The sequence below is a fragment of the Erinaceus europaeus genome, chromosome X (assembly GCF_950295315.1).
Source record: "Erinaceus europaeus chromosome X, mEriEur2.1, whole genome shotgun sequence".
Classification (NCBI taxonomy): Eukaryota; Metazoa; Chordata; class Mammalia; order Eulipotyphla; family Erinaceidae; genus Erinaceus; species Erinaceus europaeus.
The window spans coordinates 24,601,609-24,625,073 of NC_080185.1; the positions used below are offsets into that span (position 1 = coordinate 24,601,609).

At 39.2% G+C, this 23,465-nt stretch overlaps 1 protein-coding gene and 1 pseudogene across 1 annotated transcript in view; one reads left to right on the plus strand and one right to left on the minus strand.

Moving 5' to 3' along the window:
• The window catches only part of GPC3 (glypican 3), a 465,788-nt gene that overhangs the window by 84,698 nt on the left and 357,625 nt on the right, over positions 1-23,465 (plus strand). The window lies entirely within an intron of this gene.
• Positions 19,607-20,489, minus strand: LOC103108152 (small ribosomal subunit protein eS24-like; annotated as a pseudogene).

A 23,465-nucleotide genomic window follows, 5' to 3' on the forward strand; every position in this document is an offset into this window, starting at 1 on the left:
CAGTTTCCCATTTAAATCTTCTGTCATCAATTAGAACTCAGTAGGTCCAGAAAAGGATTCATTCTTCCATGGCTCCAAACTCTAAATCACTTCTCAATTGAAGGCAATGTCATGCTCACACTTTCTGTTCTATCACTTGTTCTATCACTGCAAGAGTTGAATCTAAAGCTGGTAATTGATTTGAAACACCACCCTCCCTCCTTAATAAAACCACCCCTCCTCAAAATCCTCCAAGCTGAACTCATTACAAAGTCATATCTTGAAAATTGAAGTCCATGCTATCCTGCAGAGGAGCAGTTCCCAGCCCTCATGAGAGCTAAATCTGGTAACTTTCACACGCTCTATTCTCTTGTGTATCCAGACTTAAGTATACTTCCCAGCCCTAGCTGTGCTTTCTTCAATGCTCTGGTCACACTGTTCCCAAGAGGGTCCGTCCCAGAGGCGGGGCTAGCTTAGTTTCCACTCAGTTCCCATTGCACCAGTGGAAATCCCTCCCCTTTCTTCTCTTTCAGAATAGAAAGCCAATTGGAATGTGAGTGATTTAGCAATGGTCTTTCTGTAATATAGGAGAAATTCAGTTGTTTTAAAGAAAGTACTTAACAAATGTCAGTAGTTAAACATTGGCAGCAACTGGTGCAAAACACATAGCCACAGCTAATCTGGATATATCAGTGTGCTGAGACAATTATAAACAACTTCTGCAGATTATTAGATAAGCCCCAAATGTCCATCGATGAGGTTCCCTTTTATTTATTTAGTGATTTAATAATTATTGATTTAATAATTATTGACAAGACTATGAGATAAGAGTGGTACGATTCCACATAATTCCTACCACCAGAATTTCCTATGCCATCCCCTCCATTGGAAGCTTTCCTATTCTTTATCCCTCAGGGAGCATGGACCCAGGATCATTATGGGATGCAGAAGGTGGAAGGCCTGGCTTCTGTAATTGCATCTCCACTGGACATAGGTGTTGATAGGTTGAGCCGCACCTCCAGCCTATCTCTATTTTTCGTTAGTGGGCTCTGGGGAAGTGGGATTCAGGGACACATTAGTGAAGTCTGCCCAGGGAAATCAGGTTGGCTTCATGGTAACATCTGCAACTTTGTGGCTGAAAAGCGTGAAGACATAAAGCAGAACAAATTGTTTAGTAATGAGGAACCTAAAGCTAAAAGTATAGCAGATGAAATATGGGGTCTTCAAGTTGGAAGGAACTAGGAAGTCTATTTTAGGTATAGTCCAAGGGGCCCATGATTTTACTAATTTTTTACTGAGCCCAGCTATCATGCAGGTGGGCTGAAAATATCATCTGGGAAGATGGCATCAGAGTTGAGGATAGAACTATAAAGCTGGTTCAGGGCAGAGAGAAGCTCCCACATATTGGGAAATTATATAAATACTGTTAACTGTAAACCCCATCGATCTGATCTTGGTCCCATATCTATTCACATTTAGCACAGGAGCCTGTGTAACCTCTGCATCCCTGTCAGCCTGAGCTCACATTTCATGGTCATAGCTAGGAACATTCTAAGTTGCACTCATTTCAGAACCAGTCTTCCTTGAGAGAGTGGGGCAATTTCTGCCATTGTTGTTCTACATTGAGGGCAAGATTCTGTAGAGGCCCACAAGAGGGTTTATGATGTTGTTCCTGATGGAGATGACCAGTGTATTTTATTTTTTTAAAGAAGTCTTCTTCTTGTTTTTTTTCTTCCTTCCTTCCTTTTTAAATTATCTTTATTTGTTGGATAGAGACAGCCAGAAGTCAAGAAAGCAGCAGGTGATAGAGAGGAAGAGAGAAAGAGAGATACCTGCAGCACTGCTTCACCATTTGCAAAGCTTTCCCCTTGCAGGTGGGGACCAGTCCTTAACCAGGTGTGCCACCACTGGGCCCAAGTTCACTTTTATACTCTGCAGGTTTTATTGGCCTAGTATTATACACATTTTAACTTGATATTGTTATATAAGAATCACAACTTTGAGAAACCCTATACCTTTCTGAAGTCCACAGCAGAAACATCAGGTGACAACATTTCATTGAGAATTCTCTCTGTGCCACACCAACTACTTTACCTGGGCAATTTTTACACTGCTCGTATCTCTGTGACCATTTCATTTTTTAAAAGCAAAAGTCTGCTGAAGCTGCCATCATTTTTTAACGGTAGCAGTGCAGGTCAGAAGTTCAGTGATACACTATTTTTTGAAGTCAACCTAAAACGAAGTACATAGTATAGATCCATTGAGAAATTTCAGTTATGTGTTCAGTCCTTCAGTTTCTTTTATTAATAATGGATGGGAGACTGGAATCACAGTGACACTGTTCCTTCCTTAGATTTGACCAGCATGGCAGGATAATGACCAAAGAGAAATATACTCCATTGAGCTCCAGGTGTATTATCTTCATAATAAGGAAATAAGAAAGGCCTTTATTAGTAGTAGTGTTTTTTTTTTTTTTTTTGTTCTTTGGCCTCATGACTCTGGGCTACTTTTCCAAGGTAAGTGAATGAGTGAGTGAGTTAGTGAGTGAAACCACAGCATCTAAGTTTCCTCAAATTTGGTGGGGCCTGGACTCAAACCTGGATCGCATACATGGCAAAGCACTATTCAAGTAAGCTATTTTGCATGCCCTACATTTTTTTTATCAGAGGAGCTGGATATTTAATCTTTATCACGAAGAGAAGACAAAAGGCCGAAGTGCTTTCCATCGACTTCTATCTAGTTGTTGAACAAGTATATGAATTTGTCCACACCCAGTATAGCATACTAGCCTGTATTTAAGGTTCTAGTAAACTTTGTAGAATGAATGTCCTACTTTTGAAATACAATGATAAAAAAGTTATGAGCTATCAAGACATATTTCCTATGTTAGTTAAGCATAGATGTCTGAATGAGGTAAAAATTAATTTGGTTAAAAATATTGAAATGCTTGTATTTTAAGAAAAGCTTTCTTCTGAAATGTAAAATATTAACAATACCTCACTAGGCTGATTTTTCTCCTTCTAAGATAGTCATAGTATAGATAGTGTATAGTGTTTTTCATCTTTGATTTGGTGTACACTGATTTGGTCAAGGGCAGTGGAGAGGAGGTTGTGGTTGAAATGAGGGTCACTTGGAAATACCATTCTATCTGGTCTCAAGGGCCATGGAGGACTCTGCTTTTGACACATTTGCAGGGGCTCAATAACCATTTTTTTGGGATGTCCTGCAGTTCTTACTTCCTTCAAGCAGAATTTGACTTGATACTATTAGAGTCTAATCAACTACTAAGGATACCCTTGATGTCCCTGTGCTCTTCAGAGTAAAGTTATTGAATGGAAAACATACTTACAGCTAATTACACCCACTAATGGAAAATCTGTTTAAATGTAAGTGCCTACTATGTGCTCAGACTGTGTAGTATCTTTGGATGTATGAGACATGTTTCTTGACCTACAGATACAGAAAGGCTAAATAATAATTCCAAATGAAATAGTTAAATCATAGTAGCAGCTGCTGTGAAAACCATGATTTTAGATGGAACCCAAAAGACCATCTTGTTCAAACTTTTCAATTACAATGAAACTTAGAAACAAAACTTCCAAAGTCTGTCAGACAAAGTTGGTATAAGTTGGAATCGGTACTTAAAGTCTCCCTCCCTCTCTCTCTCTCTCTCTCTCTCTCTCATTCTGTCATATGGGTGGTTATATAAGATTTTTACATGCTTGCTTTAACCAGCTATATTTGATACTGGGAACTAGTTGGTGAACCCTTTTGAATATGAGGGGACTTCTACAACAGCCTGCTAGACAAACCAATAAAACATCCATCTGCTTTTTTTAAATTACCAAGTAATGTACAAAACAGACAGCCTCACCTCATCCTCAGCTTTACCTCATCCCTCAATCTTGAGGGTAGAGACTAGGGATGAGGTGAGAGTGGGGATCAAGGATAGAATGGACTTCAAGGATGGGGTCAAGCTCAGAGGAGGAATGAGAGATGGGATGGTCAGAAACCATCTGGCAGACAAAGCATACATGCTCAGGAGTCATATGTTTCCCACACTTGCTCATCTTGGAAAGGTCATTAATCATTCTAGGCTCATTATCTGTACACTTTCAGATAATTCAAAAAAAATTTTCAGTAGTCTTTTTTTTTTAAATCTCTCATTGTAAAATTGTAAGGAATAGAAATGCAGTAGGAAACCAATATTAGAATATGGCCTCATAGTCTCAGATCCAAGCTTTGCTGGTTCTGTCAGTTCTGTCATTAATATGTGACATAAAATACTATGGAAATGTAATGCTTCTGTCATTCAAACAGTTGTAAAGCTTGGGTATCATGATGATTTGAAGGAATAGGACTAATAATCTCTTAAAGGGGTTATCCTCTCTCACAGTCTCTAATGTATATTTCTTTTTCCTTTTTTTGATTATAAATATTGGCTTTTCAAAAAAATCCATGACACATTTTCGCATAGAAAAACAGACAAAAATACACCAGGACCTTTCTGACAATCCAATAAATAAAACTTTCACTTTCTCACTGTAGTTTGAAGTGAAAACTTAAAAAAATTATATTTCACCTCTGAAATGTAAATATTCTAAAAGTAGAAAAGGAATGCAGACCCAAACAGTCACCCCAGAAGGAAATAGAAAGAGCAAGTACTCTTGATCTGGGTAAAGGATTGAGGAAAACATGCCAGGGAGGTAAGTGAGAAGCAGCCTTTGGTAGATGGATTTTTAAAAATATTTATTTACTTATTTATTCTCTTTTGTTGCCCTTGTTGTTTTATTGATGCTGTTGTTGTTGGATAGGACAGAGAGAAATGGAGAGAGGAGGGGAAGACAGAGAGGAGGAGAGAAAGATAGACATCTGCAGACCTGCTTCACCGCCTGTGAAGCGACTCCCCTGTAGGTGGGGAGCCAGGGGTTCGTACCGGGATCCTTACGCTGGTCCTTGCGTTTTGTGCCACCTGTGCTTAACCCCCTGTGCTACCGCCCGACTCCCGGTAGTTGGATTTTATAAGACTGCATCATGATGTGCACATCAGAACAGTGGTGCCGGAATGTCAGCTTTAAATGTAGGACATCTGATTTCTAACAGAACATTTGAGAGTCTTCTGTAATATCTGTGTGCATAAGACTGTGAAATTTGACCATGTACCTAGTAATTAGGCAAATTCACAGCTGCTTGAGCAACTGATTCTGTGTCAACTTGGAGGGAGATGTTTTTTAGTGAAGGGCCACAGGACTGTTTTGGACTCATTTTTAACAACTAACTAAACTCATACATTATTTAAAAAAAAAGCATCCTACAGCAGTGTGAGAAATAGAAAATTGCCTTGTTTCAGGCCAGCGAAAGATCTCACTTGAACAGTGTGCTGCTTTGGGTATAACCCCCCACCCCCACACCAGATTTGAGTCTGGTCTCTACCACATTGAAAGAAGCATTGCTGCTATAATCTCATGTCCTCTCTTCCTTCTCTCCTTCTCTCCTTCTCTCTCTCTGTCTCTCTCTGTCTCTCTCTCTCTCTCTCTCTCTCTCCCCTCCTCTGTCTCTAAAAAAAGGAAAAATAAAATTGTTGTTTCATAGCTCCTTCCCTACAGGGCCAGATTCATGATCATAATTGATCACCAAGATGGACTTTCCACTTTATAGATAACACAGAGCTGGGTGGTGTAGTTTCATATATAAGATGACAGAATCCAGATTTAAAATTACGTCAACTTGTAGGAACTCTAGGTCAAAACCTACAGGATGAAATTTAACAGTGATAGATGTTAAGTCTTGAATTTAGGTTTAAAAAATTGCATATGTACAGGATATGAGAGATGTGACTTGGCAGCAGTTTATGTAAAAAGTTCTTGGGGATTTAGTTGATCACAAGTTTAATATGAGCCAACAATGTGGTGTAGCTTACTTTTTTTTTTTTAAAGCAAAACAATTTTAGGCTGGATTAGAAGCATGTGTGCTGATCAGACCACATCTGGAGTATTATGTTCAAGCGTAGTTACCACATTTTATGAACACTGACAAAAGTTGAGTCCAGAAGATAGTGACCAGGATGGGTCTAAAAATCATGCCACATGAGAAATGGTTGTAAGAAACAACTGGGGAGATTTAGGTTTTGTTTTAGACTTTAGCTGAGCCCCTTCAAGCCTTGATTACTTTCCCCAGCTGTATATACTGCCATGTTTCTCTGGACAGCCCTCAGGCTGTCCCCATTAGAACAAGGGTTTGTAAGAGCAGGATATGGGCTCTGTGTTTATTGAGACATCTGTGGAGCCGAGCCCCATTCTTTGTGGTTCCTTGATGTGTGGTGGGTCCTCAGCAATGTTTAGAGAATGAGTGAGTGAAGTCTCCCAGTGCGAGTGCTTATGTACAGTTGGAAAAAACTGATAAAGAGCCGTGGTGCCCAGCATCTGTAGCCATTATTAAGCAAAGGAATGAAAAGAACTAAAATATTTTTCCCTTCATTTTCCTTTGGCCGTTACTAGAACCTGATTTGCGTGTCCATTTTAGCAGAAATCTTTAAAAAGTCTCCTCTCCAAACCATGCATGTTTAGAATGAATCAAAATTCATGCAGTAGTATCAAGGACATGTAAATGCAAGCAGTGAGATAACATTTAGGAAAAGAGTATATAATAATTACGATCTGGGCTGGGAAGATAACTTAACGGTTTTTCAAAAGACTTTTATGCCTAAATCCCCAGCACCACCATAAGCCAGAACTGAGCTGTGCTCTGGTCTTTCTCTCAGTATCTCTCTCATTAAAAATAAATAAATAAATAAATAAGTAAATAAATAACTCATAAAAATAATAATATCCACTGCCAGAGAGGACTTAGTCATATGGACACATGAAGACATTTCTGGCACAACCCTTTTGGAACAGTTTGGCAATGTGTATTATCAGGGGCCTGAAAACATTCATAGTTTAATCCAATAATTTTACTTCTGAGATTTTCCTCTATGAAAGCCATCCAAAATACAGGGAGAAAAAAAAAACCTTATGAACAGAGGTGTTTCCTGATCGCAAAAACTGGAAACAACACAATATTTAATAATAGAGGAGTGATTGGATATATAGACTGTAATATGTCTGTGTGATAGGATATTATAAAGCTATTTTAATTTATAGTTTCTGCAGGAAATATGCATGCATATGTATGAGGCTACTTTGTAAGAATAGATTGATTTAAACCTGGAAAGTCTTGTACTAATGTCAATAGTGACTGTTCTACGTTGTGAGATGATCAGTTCTTTTTTTTTGCACATACACACTCTCTCTTGCATTTTCTACTTTTTCTTTTGAAATCTTTTTTTTTTTTTAATTTGCCACTGGGGCTATTGCTGGGCATTGCGCCTGCAAGTTGAATCCACCATTCCCAGTGGCTCCTTTTGCCTTTTATCAATATTTGATAGGACAGAGAACTTGAGAGGGGTAGAGGAGATAGGGAGGGAAAGAGACAAAGGGATACCTGAAAACCAGTTTCACTGCTTATGAAGCTTGCCCTCCCCAACCCTCTGCAGGTGGAGACTGGGTGCTTGAACTTGGTCCTTATGCATGGTAAAGTATGTGCCCAGCTGAGTGTGCCACCACCCACTCAACCCCTTAAAATTATTTTTATGTTGACCATTTAGGATGTGTCCTCTTATGTCTAGGAACAGACCCGGAGAGAGTCCAGGTTTCAGCACCCCTGTGTATCACTCCTTCTGCAAGGGCATTCTGAAATTGAGAGGAAAATACAGATGCCCCCCCCCCAAACCTCTTCAAAGCAAAATTTATTTTAATTCTAAATTAAATGTGATTCACTTAAAAACATAGCTAGTAACTAAAGACCACTGGCACATTATGGTCAATGATATGTTCATGAACTTAAACAAACAAACAAACAGATGGTACAAATCTTATAAAGAAAAAGAAGGTAAGCATCCCAGATCTTAGAGGTTCAGGGATTTTTTTTTGCAATTGGAGATTAAATAGTCTTTCAGGTAGTGGGTACTTAATAATGCCTTCAATGACAGGCTCTGGAAGGTGAAGAGAGAATAAGAGATCGATTGCAGGTGGAGAAGATTGAATGACTTGATATATACTGGAGAATCTGAATATCAGGTATTATCTTGTTAAGTCAAAATCTGTTCTAATGGATATTTATATATTGCTCAGATGTGTTCAGTTCAAGCTGTCAGACCTATGTACACTGTAAAAATACATCCATAAACAGGTAATTTGCACTAACTCATGACTCTAGGTGTTTAATTCAGTCCAATTTTCTTCTATCAAAAACTCCTGGTAGTTTTCCTTCTATCTACTGTTTAATTTCATAGGCAGTTTACCTTCCATAAATAAGATATTCACAGTGATATAGCCAGTTCCTTGCCTCTTTCTGTAATGGCAAGAGATTCTTGGTCTTTGGGGGCACTGACCTCATCATTTTTCCTTCTTTCCCACTTAAAAAAAGGACCCTGAAGACTTCAGAAAGGCAAATGGTCTTAAATTTCTGTTGTTATTGTTGTGATATTGAAATAGGGACTAGCATTCTACCAGGGATAAATAACAGATCTGGTTTCATTGACAGTATTCAGAATACTTAAAGACAGTTAAGGTGGGAGTTGGGCGGTAGCGTAGTGGGTTAAGCTCAGGTGGCACAAAGTGCAAGGACCAGCGTAAGGATCCCGATTCGGGCCCCCGGCTCCCCACTTGCAGGGGAGTCGCTTCACAAGTGGTGAAGCAGGTCTGCAGGTGTCTGTCTTTCTTTCCCCCTCTCTGTCTTCCCCTACAATCTCCGTTTCTCTCTGTCCTAACAATGACGACATCAACAACAATAATAATAACTACAACAATAAAACAATAAGGGCAACAAAAGGGAATATATATGACAATCAAGGTTTGAAGAAGTACAGTATATGGTGACCCAGTTCTTTGTGATGTACAGTTGTACTTAGCACGGGTGTCTACCTTTGGAATTTCCTCCTCTGTATGTATGTTGCATTTTGAGGATGATCAGGACATAGAACCACATTAATGAATTTAATATCTATCATTTTTTCTTATTTATTTTTTCAATTTTTCTTCCAGTTTTATTTTAAATGTTCCTCATCTTTCTTATACCACCCTGTCTGTGTCTCAGTGAGAAACAAATTCTTTTAGAAATGCCTGTTCCAGTATTTTTTACCCCAAATGTCTGCTGAATAAAAAAAAATCATCCAGCATTAGCTTGATATTTGTACAGAATGAAATAATTGAGTTTTTGAGAGTAGATTTGATATTCATTTTATTTTAAAGAGTTTGCTTTGTTATGAGAGAGTGTCAGAATACCACTGTAGTCCTAGTAGTGCATGAAATTAAACTGGGAGCTTCAGGTGTGAAAATCTAATGTTCTACTAGTTTAGTTATTTCCTCAGCACTAGATAATCATTTTCTTTTAAGAAGTCTTAGACTGGTTTTCATCTGCTAACTTGCAGGTGTGATCTCACTGGGATGAGTATTCTTAACTGAGGATCTGGACAACTTGGAAGAAATCTGTGTTCTTCAAAGCCTCTTTCACCCCAGCCAGACCCAGTTAACTTTAAGAGTCTTAAGTGGTCTGGCATGTGTCAATAGTTTGATCATGTCTGCAGATAATGCCATTGGGACCTGTTGATAATTTCAGTGGAGAATAGCCAGTGGATTTTTGCCCTCTATATGTACATAGATCGAATAATTCAGAGAGAATTCTACTGGAGTGATTTATGTCAAGGATATCATGATTTTATGAATGTTTTTCCCCAGTATGTCCAAGATATTTTGGCAAATCTCAGTGGAAGACAAACTCTTTCCATTGTTCCAACTGTGCGATGAAATGAAATTCTTGACACGTGATTTTCCAGCCTCTTTTTTACAAAAATAAAATGCTCTTCTAGAGAAGCGTCTGCTGATAGTCAACCACGTAAAAATACTGGTGCTTGGTGAGGACATGGAAAAATTTATTTTTGAAAGGAGCAGATGGTATCCCATGGGGTGAAAATGATGTGGTAAATTTACTTTCTTTATTGTGTGTGTAAGGTCACTTACAAATGGCCAGAAAGATAGTCTTGAGGCTGTTTGCACTTAGATGCCAACTTTCTCGCAGGAAAGGCTATTTTTCTTTATTTTGTCTTCATACAGATCTAGGCCCTGATGTTGTTAGTCAGTTGCTTTTGTTTATTGCTACTTATTTAGTGCTGCTTCATTAAGAGCTTAGGTTTCTCTTTGAAGTAGTCAAGTCTCACCTCTTTCATGCTCTTAGTGATAAAGTAGACATGTGCCAGTAAGCTTATTGGGATATGCTGCTACACTGCTTCCTGCTTTGATGGTAGCATTTGGCTGGTAGGAATGACTGTTTCTTCTTTAGACTAGTCTTGGGAACAACTTACCTGCCTCTGGGGTATCAATGACTCCTCATTTTCATGGCTATGTCCTACTTCTGATACTTTTTCTGTGGCTAACCTCCAGGAGCACTTCTTGCTTACCTGCCAGTAATCTCAGCACTTAATTTTGCTATTTTCTACTTCTTTCTCAAATTGCCCCCCCTTTTTTGGTTTCCTAGTTCATTTGTGAGACTGAAGGGGGAAGGCATACTTACTTCACAGAGTTAATTTCTTTATTAACGAGATGTGTGTGGTTCTGTGACATAGTTTATGAGCAGAAGAGGAAATGATGTAAAGAGACATGGATGTTAACATGGATTTTAAAACAGAAGTTTTGACAAAGGAGAGTTGGGTTGATACTAACCTCACATTGAGTACCAGTTAAAATGATTCAGTTATATTGGAAAATAATTGGTGAGAATGTTAACTTTTTATGTTAAGGTGATAGTACATAGTTATTTGAAACCCTTCAGATGTGTTTCTATTATGTCCTGAAGAATATTCTGTTAATCTGCATGGTTGTTGCCAAAGATTCACAGGCTAAGAGGATGGAGATCAATGGTCCCTTTGTCTTACTGAGCTAGACGGGGGCCAGTCACTTCTTGTGCCCCCCCCCCCCCCCGTGGCACTCAGATCACCAGCCAGTAAGCAGGTCGTTCTGGGGATCAGGTCACTAGTGTTAACTCTGCTCTTCCTGCTGCAACCATGTGTGTCTTTTTCTCACCCCTTCTGCTCATGTTGTTGGGGCAAGAATTTATGAAATTGAGAGCCAGATTTAGGTCAGTGAGGGGGAGGAAAACCAGGTGCTACAGAGGCATCTGAGTAAGGGGAGGGGTAAGAATGGTCCAACTCAGCCTCCCATTGGCTTTTCATGGTATTGCCCTTTCCTGCTTGCAAAGGAAATAGAAGTTCAGTAAGAGAGATGTGCATAGAAAGTTAGGACAACACGTGCGTGTACACACACACACACACACACACACACACACACACACCACCAAAACTTCTTCAATGTGGTGGCGGCCAGGTTTGAACCTACGTCTCACACAAGTGACCAAACAGTGCACTATCTCAGGCGAGCTATTTCATGGGCCCAGAAAGTAGGTATAAAGGGGTTCATTGCAGCATTGTTTCTAACAACAAACCATTGGGAATGGCTACATAGAACACATTATGATAAAAGTACTACATGTGGTATTTTCAATGACGTTTAATGACAGTGCAATATGCTCACAAAATAAAACGAAAAGAAAATCATCAAGCAATATACCTGACCCCAACTGACTGTACATATGTAGAGAAAATACTTCCAGGAAATATACTGATATAGCAATAGAGATTATTCCAGGGTGGTGTGATAATGGAGAGTTTTTCCTTTGCTTTGTATATTCTAAAATCTTAAATTCATGTTTATAGTTTTTCTAATATAAGAAAGGAAAAGCCAGTGTTCTCTACTATCATCTTCAACTTCCAAACTCACATGACAAGATGGTTATAGTCCTTTTTTTCTGGGAGTAAAGGTAACTTGTTTGAATTATAAGAAAAATTAAACTATATATATATGACTACACAGTATTTTAAAATGTCTCCCCTTAAATACAACTTTTTTTTTCTTCTTCAAAGCAGTTGGGCTTAAATACTGGGTTAATACAAGATGCTTTAAATTGCTATTACTGTTATTTTTTTAAATCCCTGGGCTTAGTGTGTACATGATTATACTGCTCCCAGGCTGACTTCTCTATTCCTTTGGTCTTTAATAGAAAAACAAAAATGTGGGGGAGACAGATAATGAAAAGAGAACAGAAAGAAAGACAAACACCTCTTCCACCCTCTGGGACTTCAGCAGTGCTCCCAAATGGTACTGGAGCTCAAACCCAGTGCTAGCCACAACTGTAATGCGGTTGAGACCTAGAGATTCTATATAAGATATTTAAGGTCACATAGCTACCATTACAAAGTTAGAGGTGCCCAGTCTTTTGCTTTACCAATTGTGATTCCACTGAAGTAAGACAATTTTAGGGTAGCAGCTTGCTTAAAAGCATATACCTTACCCCTCTTATCCTATGTTTTTTGTCATTGTTTCCTTTTTTATAAATAAAAAAATTTTAAAAAGCATATAACAAATTTATTCTCTGAAAACTGGAATTGTCTTTTGTTTTTCTCTTCAGGGATGTGATCTTAACTTAAAAATAGCTAGGGACAAATTAAAATATGTGTATGTGTATGTGTGTGTGTGTCTGTGAAATAAGCAAATTCTTAGCTTTAGTAAAATAAGAAGCGGTGCTTGCGTTTGGAAATGGTTCCAAATTAGACCAACAACTCTTAACTGTAAGTAAATATTTGGTATAAGAATTCACTTAGGTTAATACTTTCCAAACATTTTTGCTATACTCTTTTTACACAGCTAGAATTATTTGACATAGTTAATTTCTGAATTGAATGTTAGCATTTCAGGCACCATTAAATAAAGCTACCATACAGAAATTAGTATTTCAGTAGATTTTATAGTGCTGTGTTATTGGATAAGCCAGAAATACAATCATTCTTTTATTCCCTCTGCTTCAGAAATAGGAGTTGGTTTGATTCATATAGGAATTCCTGGAAAACTCATGTGATTGTTTTTTTAAGTTTTTTAAAAAATATTTATTCCCTTTTGTTGCCCTTGTTTTATTGTTGTAGTTATTACTGTTGTTGTTATTGATGTCGTCGTTGTGAGGTAGGACAGAGTGAAATGGAGAAAGGAGGGAAAGACAGAGAGGTGGAGAGAAAGAGAGACACCTGTAGACTTGCTTCACCACTTGTGAAGCGACTCCCCTGCAGGTGGGGAGCTGGGGGCTCGAACTGGGATCCTTACACCATTCCTTGTGCTTTGCACCACCTGTGCTTAACCCGCTGCGCTACCACCTGACTCCCCATGTGATTGTTTTTATGAGCAATTTAACAACATACTCTCCATGAATAGAGAGATGGATAGCATAAAACATATAATTTGCATTAGAAAAAAACATTCCATCTTAGAAAAAAATGTTCCCATTTTTTGTGGGTGGTGTTTGGTGGGCTTTTCTTTTCATTTTCAATTTGATTAATTAACTAATTAATTAATGTTTAATTTGATAGTCTAGAGAAAAATTGAGAAGGGAGGGAAATAGAGAGGAAGAGAGAGACAGAGAGACACCTGCGACACTGCTTCACCACTCATGAAGTCTTCTGTCTGCAGGTGGGAACAAGAACTTGAACCAGTTTCTGCTAACATGGTAACACATGCATTAAACCAGGTATACCATTGCCTGGCTCTTGCACTTTCAGTTTTAGAAATAGTTTGTTCTTTGTCATCTCTAGGCCAATTGGAGTTGATCTGAGATTGTGTTTAGCTTAGTGGTAGTGACTTACCAAATATCCAAGAGCATATGAACTTGCCAAAGGGGTCTCTCTATGAGAGAAAATTTCAGCAAATGGGGAAACACTTAAAAATGATTCTGAATAAGTTTTTTCCTTGTAGGCATCATGATTTTCCAATCCTGGCAGACTTTTTCAGATAAAAAGAGAGAGACAGAGAGCTTTCCCTAGTATGGCGAGGGCTTGACTCAAACTTGGGTTGAATGCCTGACAAACCAGACCCCCTCCCAGATGAGCTATCTTGCTGACCCAGCCATAGGTAAATCTCATATCCACTTATTAGTCTTACCCCCTCCTCCTTATCATTTTGCTGAAAGAACATTGGAGAAAGATATTGATTTTTCAGTTCACTAGAAGAATGTAAGTTACTAAAGGTTTAAAGAAAATGGATGCTTGCACTTTTTTTCCCCAGCTCCAGACCTTGCACATGAAGTAAGGCATATACATCTGGTGTTTCTCAGGCATCACAGCTAGTCTGTCTGGATGGCCTCTGGTTCTTAGGAAAAAGTATGCAGTGTTAAACTGCTTTGTTCTTACTACCACCACTTGCACGTCTTTATTGAAAACACATTCATATTTTCTTGCAGACTTTTTGCACAGAGTTCTGCATCTGCCAGATAATCAATGCATATTTGATTTCTTGTTAATCTTCTAGATGCAAATTTAACATTTAACATTCAAATATTGGGATCTTACTGTGGCAGGAAGTAGTCTTTGGTAAGGGAATGCCTGCTTGGACACTTGGAACCAAATCCCCTAGGCCAATTGACATGTGTGTGTTCTGCTTCTATGCTTTAGTTTAAGTGGAATTTAATAACCACTAGATGATTAGTGAAACCACTTTTTATATAGTCACCTCGAGACTCAGCATCTTCTAATAGCTGGCAGGCAACCATGATTTCTGGAATTCAGTTAAACCCTTTATTGAACATTTCCTGGCATGGGCTTCTGGATTAGGTGGTGGTGGAGGGTGGGAGGTAACTCAGCAGCATCTTAGTGGTTCAGATACAGTTCCTGTTCTCTGAGCTGGAGTCACTGAAACGGAATTGACAGTAGTGATGTTGCTTTCAAAGACATAAATAATGATTTGATAGTGGTGTATACATTGTAGAATGACCATCTGAAGTCTAATGAACATATATCACAATACATAATTGAACTGTTGTTTTGTGATGACTTCTTCCTAAGATTGGATTTGTTAATATCTTAGAACTGGCATCAGTCATTTCATTTTGTTGCATAACGTTGTGGACCCCAATGTAGTTATAAGGATTAAGACAATAGGATAAAAAAAAATCTGTGTTCTGTATAAGAACAAGTATGATGCAGTATATTTGGGGGGGCAGGAGCTCCAAGCATAAGTGGAACAAGTCAAATTAAGAGACATTTCAGTTGGAAGGATAAAGGCAGACATGGGAATATTTAGGAGCATAAACCCAATAAAACCAGAAATTAAAACCATAGGCTTAACATTTTCATTTGGCAACCAACATAGTACTTTGGTGGTGGGCATGTGTGGTGACATACAACAGAAAGAGTTGTGAAACTGTACTCCTGGGCAGCAGGTTGAGGGTACATGTTACCATGTGTAAGAACTTGGATTCAAACCCCTCCTTGCCCTCAACCCCCCTGCAGGGAGTAACCTTCAGGAGTGGTGAAACAGAGCTACAGGTCTTTCTCTCTCCCTCCCTATCTCCACAACCTCTCTCAACCTCTCCATTCTATCAAATAATAGAATAAACTAAAAAAAATGTATCCCTAAGACAGCCTTACAAGCTAGTGTAACCTCAATCAAAATAGAAAAGTTGGAAAATGTGGAAAAAATAGTACAGAAAGAATTACTATGCTATCAATAAACATTTTGATCATGACTTAGCAGGTAACCAACCATGTTGAACATGGGGAGACTGGATGTTTTTTATTCAGATTTGCTGAACAAGACTAATGAGGTACATACACTTTGAGGACTACACATATTGACAACCAGAAAAAAGTCTACCCTGGTTAGTTGATAGTGACTGCTAATGTCATTCTTGAAGTGTTAGAAGAAGGAAGATGGAAAGGAGATGTCATGATTCTAGCCATAGCTGAGAATGATGGAAGGGGGAGAATAAGGGGGTGGCCATGAGAAGCTTAATGTGACTTCAGAGAAGCAGGACTGTGCTCAGTAACATAGTCTGAGCTTGGCTTGGGATCTCTTGAGGTCAGTGCACACCCAGCTTGTGAACCACAGAGTTTGAGAATGATGTTCTTTCCAGAGCCATTTAATAGTTTATGCTTGGTATATAGAACTCCACTGACAAACAAGTGTAAGAACTATGCATACTGGAGTGTTTAAGTATTTAAAAAGTGCCTCTTTCTCCAGAATACCACAATCTGCAAAATACTTACCAAGGCCTGACATTGATGTGTGTGTGTGGGGGGGGGGGGAAGGGGAATACCAATAACATATGTGTGCCTTTGAGCAGTTTACTTACTGGGAAGATCAGATGCTTACAATTGAAACTGATGGCTCTTCTCACAAGGGAGGATAGGCCAAGGAGCTGCCTATGGACAGTAGCAGTGCAGCAGGACCCTGCTCCTTGGTCTGTCAGGGAAAATTCCCAGTTTCTTCAGGCAGCCTTGGTGGTTGGGCAGGACTTAGGTAGGCTCCACATAATTCTGGTTCTGCAGAGACATGGTGGTTTGTCCTCTGAGAAGATCTCGCAGCTTCTGTCCTGCTCTCATAAACCCCAAACAGGTTTGTGCACTTAGCAATAATAGATTGAACCATCAACTCCTTAAAGCACACCTGGTTGATAATTAGCTCAATCACATTGTGTTTCAGTCATTACCCCTGGATTTCCCAAGGATGAGCTTAATTCATCTCCTTCATTAAAGTGAGTGCCTGCATGACCAAAACTGAACCGAATAGAATTTCTGTCTCTATCATGTCAATTTAATGCTGTGGTAGTTTTATTGCAAAATAGGTATTGGGTTACAATTTGCCACCCTGATTTCTACACTGACATTGATAATGTAAGCTGTAAAAAGACCTTTTTATTAATCCTGAGTAGTGCCTGCCTCATCTGAAAAAAAAAAAGCAGAAAAAGAGGAAATGAGCTGAGACTTTGATTCGAGGAATTTGGAGCTGATAAGATCAACTGTTGTTTACTCAGAGACTACTTGTTCTGGTTTTATAGCTTATAAATGTATTGATGATGGATAACGCTCCTCATTTTTAAAGGTCTCAGTGAGCTTATTTTAAGTTTATACCACAGTCTCATCACCTTTGACCTGCTGTTGGTTATCAAGAGATGAACTGGTAGTTGCACATGCTGTAATGCCAGGGTGGCGAGGGAAAAAGACACCTTTATTGTATTGGATTACTAGCTAGATGCCTGGAATGTTCAGATCTACTCACTGGTTGCTGTTTAAAAAGGAAAAACAACCAATCCAGCCACTTCTAGGACCAGTGCCAGGTGTCTCTACTAAGGCAACCCAACTCCAGAAGGCTATAAAAATAGCCCCCAAGTAGTAGGTTCTGATTTCTCACTGAGCTGACCAATAAATCCAACAACCAGCTAATTAAAAGTGCTGGGAGGGAATGTTCATCCTCCATTACCCACCTGTCCTTGTGAATTCTCATTGGTCACAAATGGGAGGCTACAACGTTTCCAATGTGCAGGTTCAGGAAACCATCTCCTTTTTCACGTAACTCTTGAGAAATAAATGGCCTATGCAGTTGCCTGATACTCTTTCTGGGGTTGTCAAGGTTTATTTGAAGCTAAAGTAATGAGAAACTTCCAAAAAGAAGCTCAGTGGTTTTTCTTTGCCTCGGGATCCCATTCTTGCACCATCCAGAAGGTATGTTTTGATAGACTGCTCCATCACTTTTGCATTTAGGCTGAGTTTTCTTACAATCTGCCCAAACCTCATGAAAAACCCACCCACCCCGACTGCTTTTCTAGGCAGGAGACCATAGCAGCTTGAGTGCCAAAGGAGTGTTAGAAGCTGGATCTTTGGAAATTTTAATTTGATAAAACTTAATTGTTTTTCAAGAAACCAGTCATGAAGCCAGCAAAGAACTTGGCTGGAGTAGACCATAGCTATAATCCCAAAATCATTAGTATCATTAAAAGATGCCCAAAGAAGTAGAGAATGCTGTTTGAACTTGGAGTTAAATGGTCGGGAGGTTGTGCGATCCTGGGTGCATTCCCTGCAACCCTCCTCCCCCGTTCTGGGTTTGAATTCTGACTGTATTGTGTGGTCCCTGTGCGCTGAGATCCAGAAGTTCATCTGGAAAACAGACAAAAGTGCACCTTCTTCCAGCATTTGTGAAGAATAAATGAAATCTTATGTGAAAATGCCTGGCATTGAGCGGCTGCCCAGTAAATGTTGTTTAAGTTGGACTTTGTTTACATACTTAATGTCTTCTGTTGCCTTGGAGACAGAATGTTCATAGTTACAGAGTGCAGTAAGGGGGGGCAGTTGGGCACAAGTGACCCAAACACACCACTAGGCACTTTTTCCCTGAGATATTACTATTAATGAATCATGTTTCTCTTTCTGTTTTAATTTTATTTATTTTTGAAGTATTTTAAAAGTATTTATTTGTTGATAAAGACAGAAAAAATGATAGGCAAGGGGAGGAATAGACATCTGCAACACTGTTTCACTGCTTGTAAAGTTTTCCTCTTACAGGTGGGGACCAGGGGCTTGAACCTGGGTCCTTGTGCATTGTAGCATGTGAATTCAACTGGGTGCACCACCACTCGACCTCTCTCTCTCACTGTTTTTAAAAAAATATTTCGTTTTTCAATATAGCAGTGTTCTGGTAGAAATGAAATTTGAGGCCTTTGCCACTTCCAAATCACTTGCCCTTTCTAGGGCTCAGTTTCCTCTCTCTGAAACCCTGTCAAAGAAGTGAAATGAAAGGGAATCATGTTAGACTAGAGAAAGAGGCACTATGATTCCTCACAGTTTACACCCTCAATTTATAGCAGCAACTGACTTTTGATTATTGGAACTGAGCCTTCATTAACTAATTAATTAAATCATCATTTTACTTGGGTACAAAATAGTTTACTAAGTGACATAAGCAAGAAGAGCAAAAACAAACAGCTGATGATCTCACTTATAGGGGGCACTGAAGACGGATGGCAAGAGGGCCTGAAAGCAGCATAATGGTTATGCCAAAGACTTTCATGCTTGAAGTTCAGTCCCCAGAACCACTATAAATCAGAGCTGATTAGTGCTCTCTACCTCTTCTCTTGTTCATTAAAAATAAATAAATAAGTACTAATAAAAAACATGCGAGGCACGGGAACAGAAACGCAGGGTAAAGATTGGACTGGGTCTGGTCTATTGTAGCAAAGGACTCTAAACTAGATGGAGTTGGGGTAATCTAGGATGGGAAAGAGCGTCGTGGGTGGGGAGTGGGAGTGGTGTGCCGACAGCTGCCATGGAGAAATGAGAGACCATACCAACTTGTTTCCTTTATTGACAAAGAAAGCACTTCTCTGCTCTGGCTTGTAGTGGTGCTGGGGTTAGAGCTTCAGACCTCTGTGGCCTCAGGTATGAAAAGCTATCAAGCTATCTGTGTGTGATCGTCTTGGCCAATATTTTTATGTAGAGTGGAAAGTTATGGAAACAACTGCTGAGTTGAAGGGTGTATAAGCTTAGAAAGGCTATAAGCTTCCCTTGCACTTGATCAGTGATTGGGACATCAGATTGAATAGGGCCAGTATACAGATTCCTTTCATTCGTGTGCCTGAGCTACATGCAAATGTGGGCTTCCTTTTGAACACTTTCCTAAAGTTGAAACTCTTATGTGATTTCCTGTGTATTAGCCATATATGAAATATTGATTTTGTTTGTCCTTGATCAAGAAGCGGGCCCTATTATCTGAGGACCTAATAATGCACCCTCTTTTCTCCATCAAAATAGGTTTATAAATTGTCATTAAGCTCAGCTACCAGTCATCTAAGTAACACATCTATCTGCTGCCTCTGGAGACTTATTTAATCAGGAATGGCAGGGAGACTTGGAATCAATTATTGGGAAAAAGTTGAAAGAGCTGAAACTTTTTAACTTGGGGAATTAGAGTTTCAGAGGGCCATGCTTGCTATTACAAACATAAAGGGTTTTCAAATCAAAACAGAATTAAAGTATTTTTTCAATTTATTAATATTTATTAATCTTGATGAAAAATCTGGACAAGAACTACAGAAAGTCACTACAGAGTCTTTACTTCTTCTGTTGTCCAATCTCCTGCTCACTTTTTTCCAGCACTGACAATTGGTCTTTGCAGTCCCCCTGACTTTCTTCATTCTGTTCTTGCGTTCCTTCCTCTGTTTTCTTGAGGTCTTTTGCTTCTCATACAGGCCATGCCTTGTAAGTCTATTTTTGGTTTCTTTTTTTTTTTTTTTCATAATCCAAGGAATCAAAAATCATTCCAAAGCCAGTTGTCTTGACACTACAAAAATGAGTGTTGAATCCAAACACAACTGGGGTAGTCTTATACATTTTATCTAGTTTTCCCCAGAATTTTTGTTTTAAGTACAGTTGTCTTTCTGGGGTTAAGTATGACCATTTGCTTCCACTGAAGTAGTTGGTTGGTCATGAACTTCCTGGTGCGGATAGTGACTGTGTCATTCATGATGGCAAAGGAGCTTCAGGGAGCCGGGGAGGAAAAAGAGAGCTAGTGGTTGGAGGCAAACTAGGATCAGTGGAGGAGAACTATAGGGGAAAACATTTTTTTTTTCAAGTCAGACAATAACTTTCCAGCAATCTAAGCTGCTCATAGAGGGAACAGGCTATCTCAAGGATATCCTGCCACCAATGGTCACTCACAGTCCTAACTGGAGTTAAAAAATCAGCCTCTTGGAGCCAGGTGGTGGCGCACCAGGTTGAGGCACATGTTATAATGCACAAGGGCCCAGGTTCGAGCCCCCAAGTCCCCACCTGCAGGGGAAAGTTTCACAAGTGGTGAAGCAGTGCTGCAGGTGTCTCTGTCTCTCACCCTCTCTATCCCTCCCTTCCCTCCCGATTTCTGACTGTCTCTATCCTATAAATAAAGATAATTAAAATAATTTTTAAAAGAGAAAAAATAACATTAAAAAATCAGCCTCTCTTAGAAAATGTATTTATTTTGTCAGAGAGACAGAGACCATAGCACTGCTCCACTCATGCTTATTTAGTATTGGGGATCAAACCAGACCTTACATAAGTAAATCCTACACTCTACCTGCTAAGTCACCACCTTGACTGCTTTTTTTAAAAACAAAAATATAAGGAAATGTATTAATGGCATGCATATCTCCTGAATACATGAGAGGGACCCAACACAACTGAGTAACTCACCACAGGGTCTTAGAAACCATCTTTGAATGGCTTTGCTAAGGAAGCAGACACCTGGGAAAAGCAAGGTTACTCAAGTCTCTCTCTCTCTCTCCCTCTCCCTATTCTTCTCCCTCTCCCTCTCCTTCTCCCTCTCCCTCTCTCTCTCTCTCCCTCTCCGTCTCCCTTCCTTTCTCCCTCTCTTCCTCTCTCCCTTTCCCCACACACACATATACATGCACACATGTGTGCAGCAGTGGTATACAGATGTCCAGTTCTGTCTTCTCTGCGTATTAGATCTTTCCTAGGAATCATCCTTGTTTTTCAGACACTACCACCCATAAAATGAATCCTTTTTTCTCTTTAGGGTTATCACTGGGGCTTGGTGCTTTTGCTATGAATCCACTGCTCCCGTGGTCTTTTTTTTTTTTTTAATTTGGATAAGACAGAGAGAAATTGAGAGAGAAGGGGGAGAGAAAGAGAGGCACCTGCAGACCTGCTTCATTGCTTGTAAAGCGCCCCCCACACACACACACACAGGTGGGGAACCAGGGGCTCAAACTAGGATCCTTGTGCTTCGTACTATGTGCATTTAACCTGTTGCACCACCACCCGAGTCCAGAATTTAAACTTTTGCCAGAGATACTTGTTGGGGGTTGGCAGATACTACTCCATTGTAGTCCCACCTCTGAAAACTTCTCAGGATAGCCCACAATTCTGAAGTTGATTTGTTCAATTCTTTCACAGGTACAATTAGAGTCCCGAGAGTAAATTGGTCCAATTAAATAGTTGTGCCCAAATATTTGAGATATTTCTGTAGAAGGGTCCCAAAGTTAAATATTCATTAAGCAATTATTAAGAGGCAAAGAATTAGTCCCGCTGAATAAAACTGGATTTTGTTTTCTGGTATAGACCTGAAGGGATCCAGTGGCTTAGTGATACTTCAGTTATGCCCCCTCCAGGACATAGACTATGTATCATTTGTATCCTCAGCATGGGCACAGGGTCTGATCATAGAAGGAGCTCAGGAGATCTATCTTGATTGAGTAATTGACTTAAAATGGTCTTGCACATAATCAATAGATGTTTTTGGCCCTGGATCAATTGTATTAAATTGGTTTCCATGTAACTACAATATCCTCCCCACCTACACACACACATACTTTTCTTTAGGTATTTCTATGCATTTTGCTCCCAGCAATTTAATATATTAACAACTTGTCATTGTTAGGGAACTAAAACATTTCCATCAAAACAGAATAATCTGTTGCTTATGTACCTCCATACCAATATAGAAGGGAGAAGAAAATAAGATTCTGCTTGTGAAAGCAGTGTCAGAGTCACACACATATGAGGGAGCACAAATATGACTACAGAATCTAGAAAGAATTTCACACACTTTGGTGGAGAAAATGTACAGAAAAGTGGAAAAATGAATGCATACCTTGTGAGAGACCTCTGAGCTAATTCTGGATATGGTAAGAGGCCCATGAACATGAATGAACTTTGTAAAATCACAAGGTTGAGACTTTCTGGCAGAATACATACATGCATACATATATTATTTATTTGATAGAGACAGAGAGAAATTAAAAGGAAAGGGGAAGATAGAGAGGGAGAGACACCTGTAGCACTGCTTCACCGCTTATGTGGCTGACCCCCCCCCTGCAGGTGGGGACCTGGGGCTTGAACACTGTAAGGCATACACTCTATCAGATGCGTCACTATCCAGCTTTTAGAAAATTTATTATGTTACCAGGAACACACACTAAAGAAGGGAGCTGAGCAGACAGGGACTTTGTGACACAGATTTTATCATTTCACCTTTACGTCCATTTGGCAAGATTAAATAACAGGTGTTCTTGATGCTATTATTTTTCTAGGCTTCTGCTCTAGGTATATATATATATATATATATATATATATATATATACACACACACACACATATATATATTATTTGGAGGGGGGATGCTGAGATCCAACTTCCTGAGACTAGGTCACCATAGCTCTGCCCTGGAGGTTTCTCTTTATGCTCTTTTCAAGTTTCTTGAGAATTAACTTGTTTATGGGACAGAATACCCTCCTTCCAGATGGCACCACATAGGAGCCGGAAACTTGTTTCTGATCTAATGGTTGACTCAATAGTTACACATATCTATATTTTTAATTATATTTATTTTTTAAATAAAACACTTTTAACAAGACCTCAAAAAAATGAATCAAATATGATACTGAAGGACTTAATAGAGCAAACTTAATGAGCAAATCCAGTCTCCATCTCCCAGTTATCTTATAGGTTTGTCAGTGACTTTAGAAACCATTGAGAAATGACAGCTACACCAACCGTATCATTTGACTGGATATTTAAGATACCGATA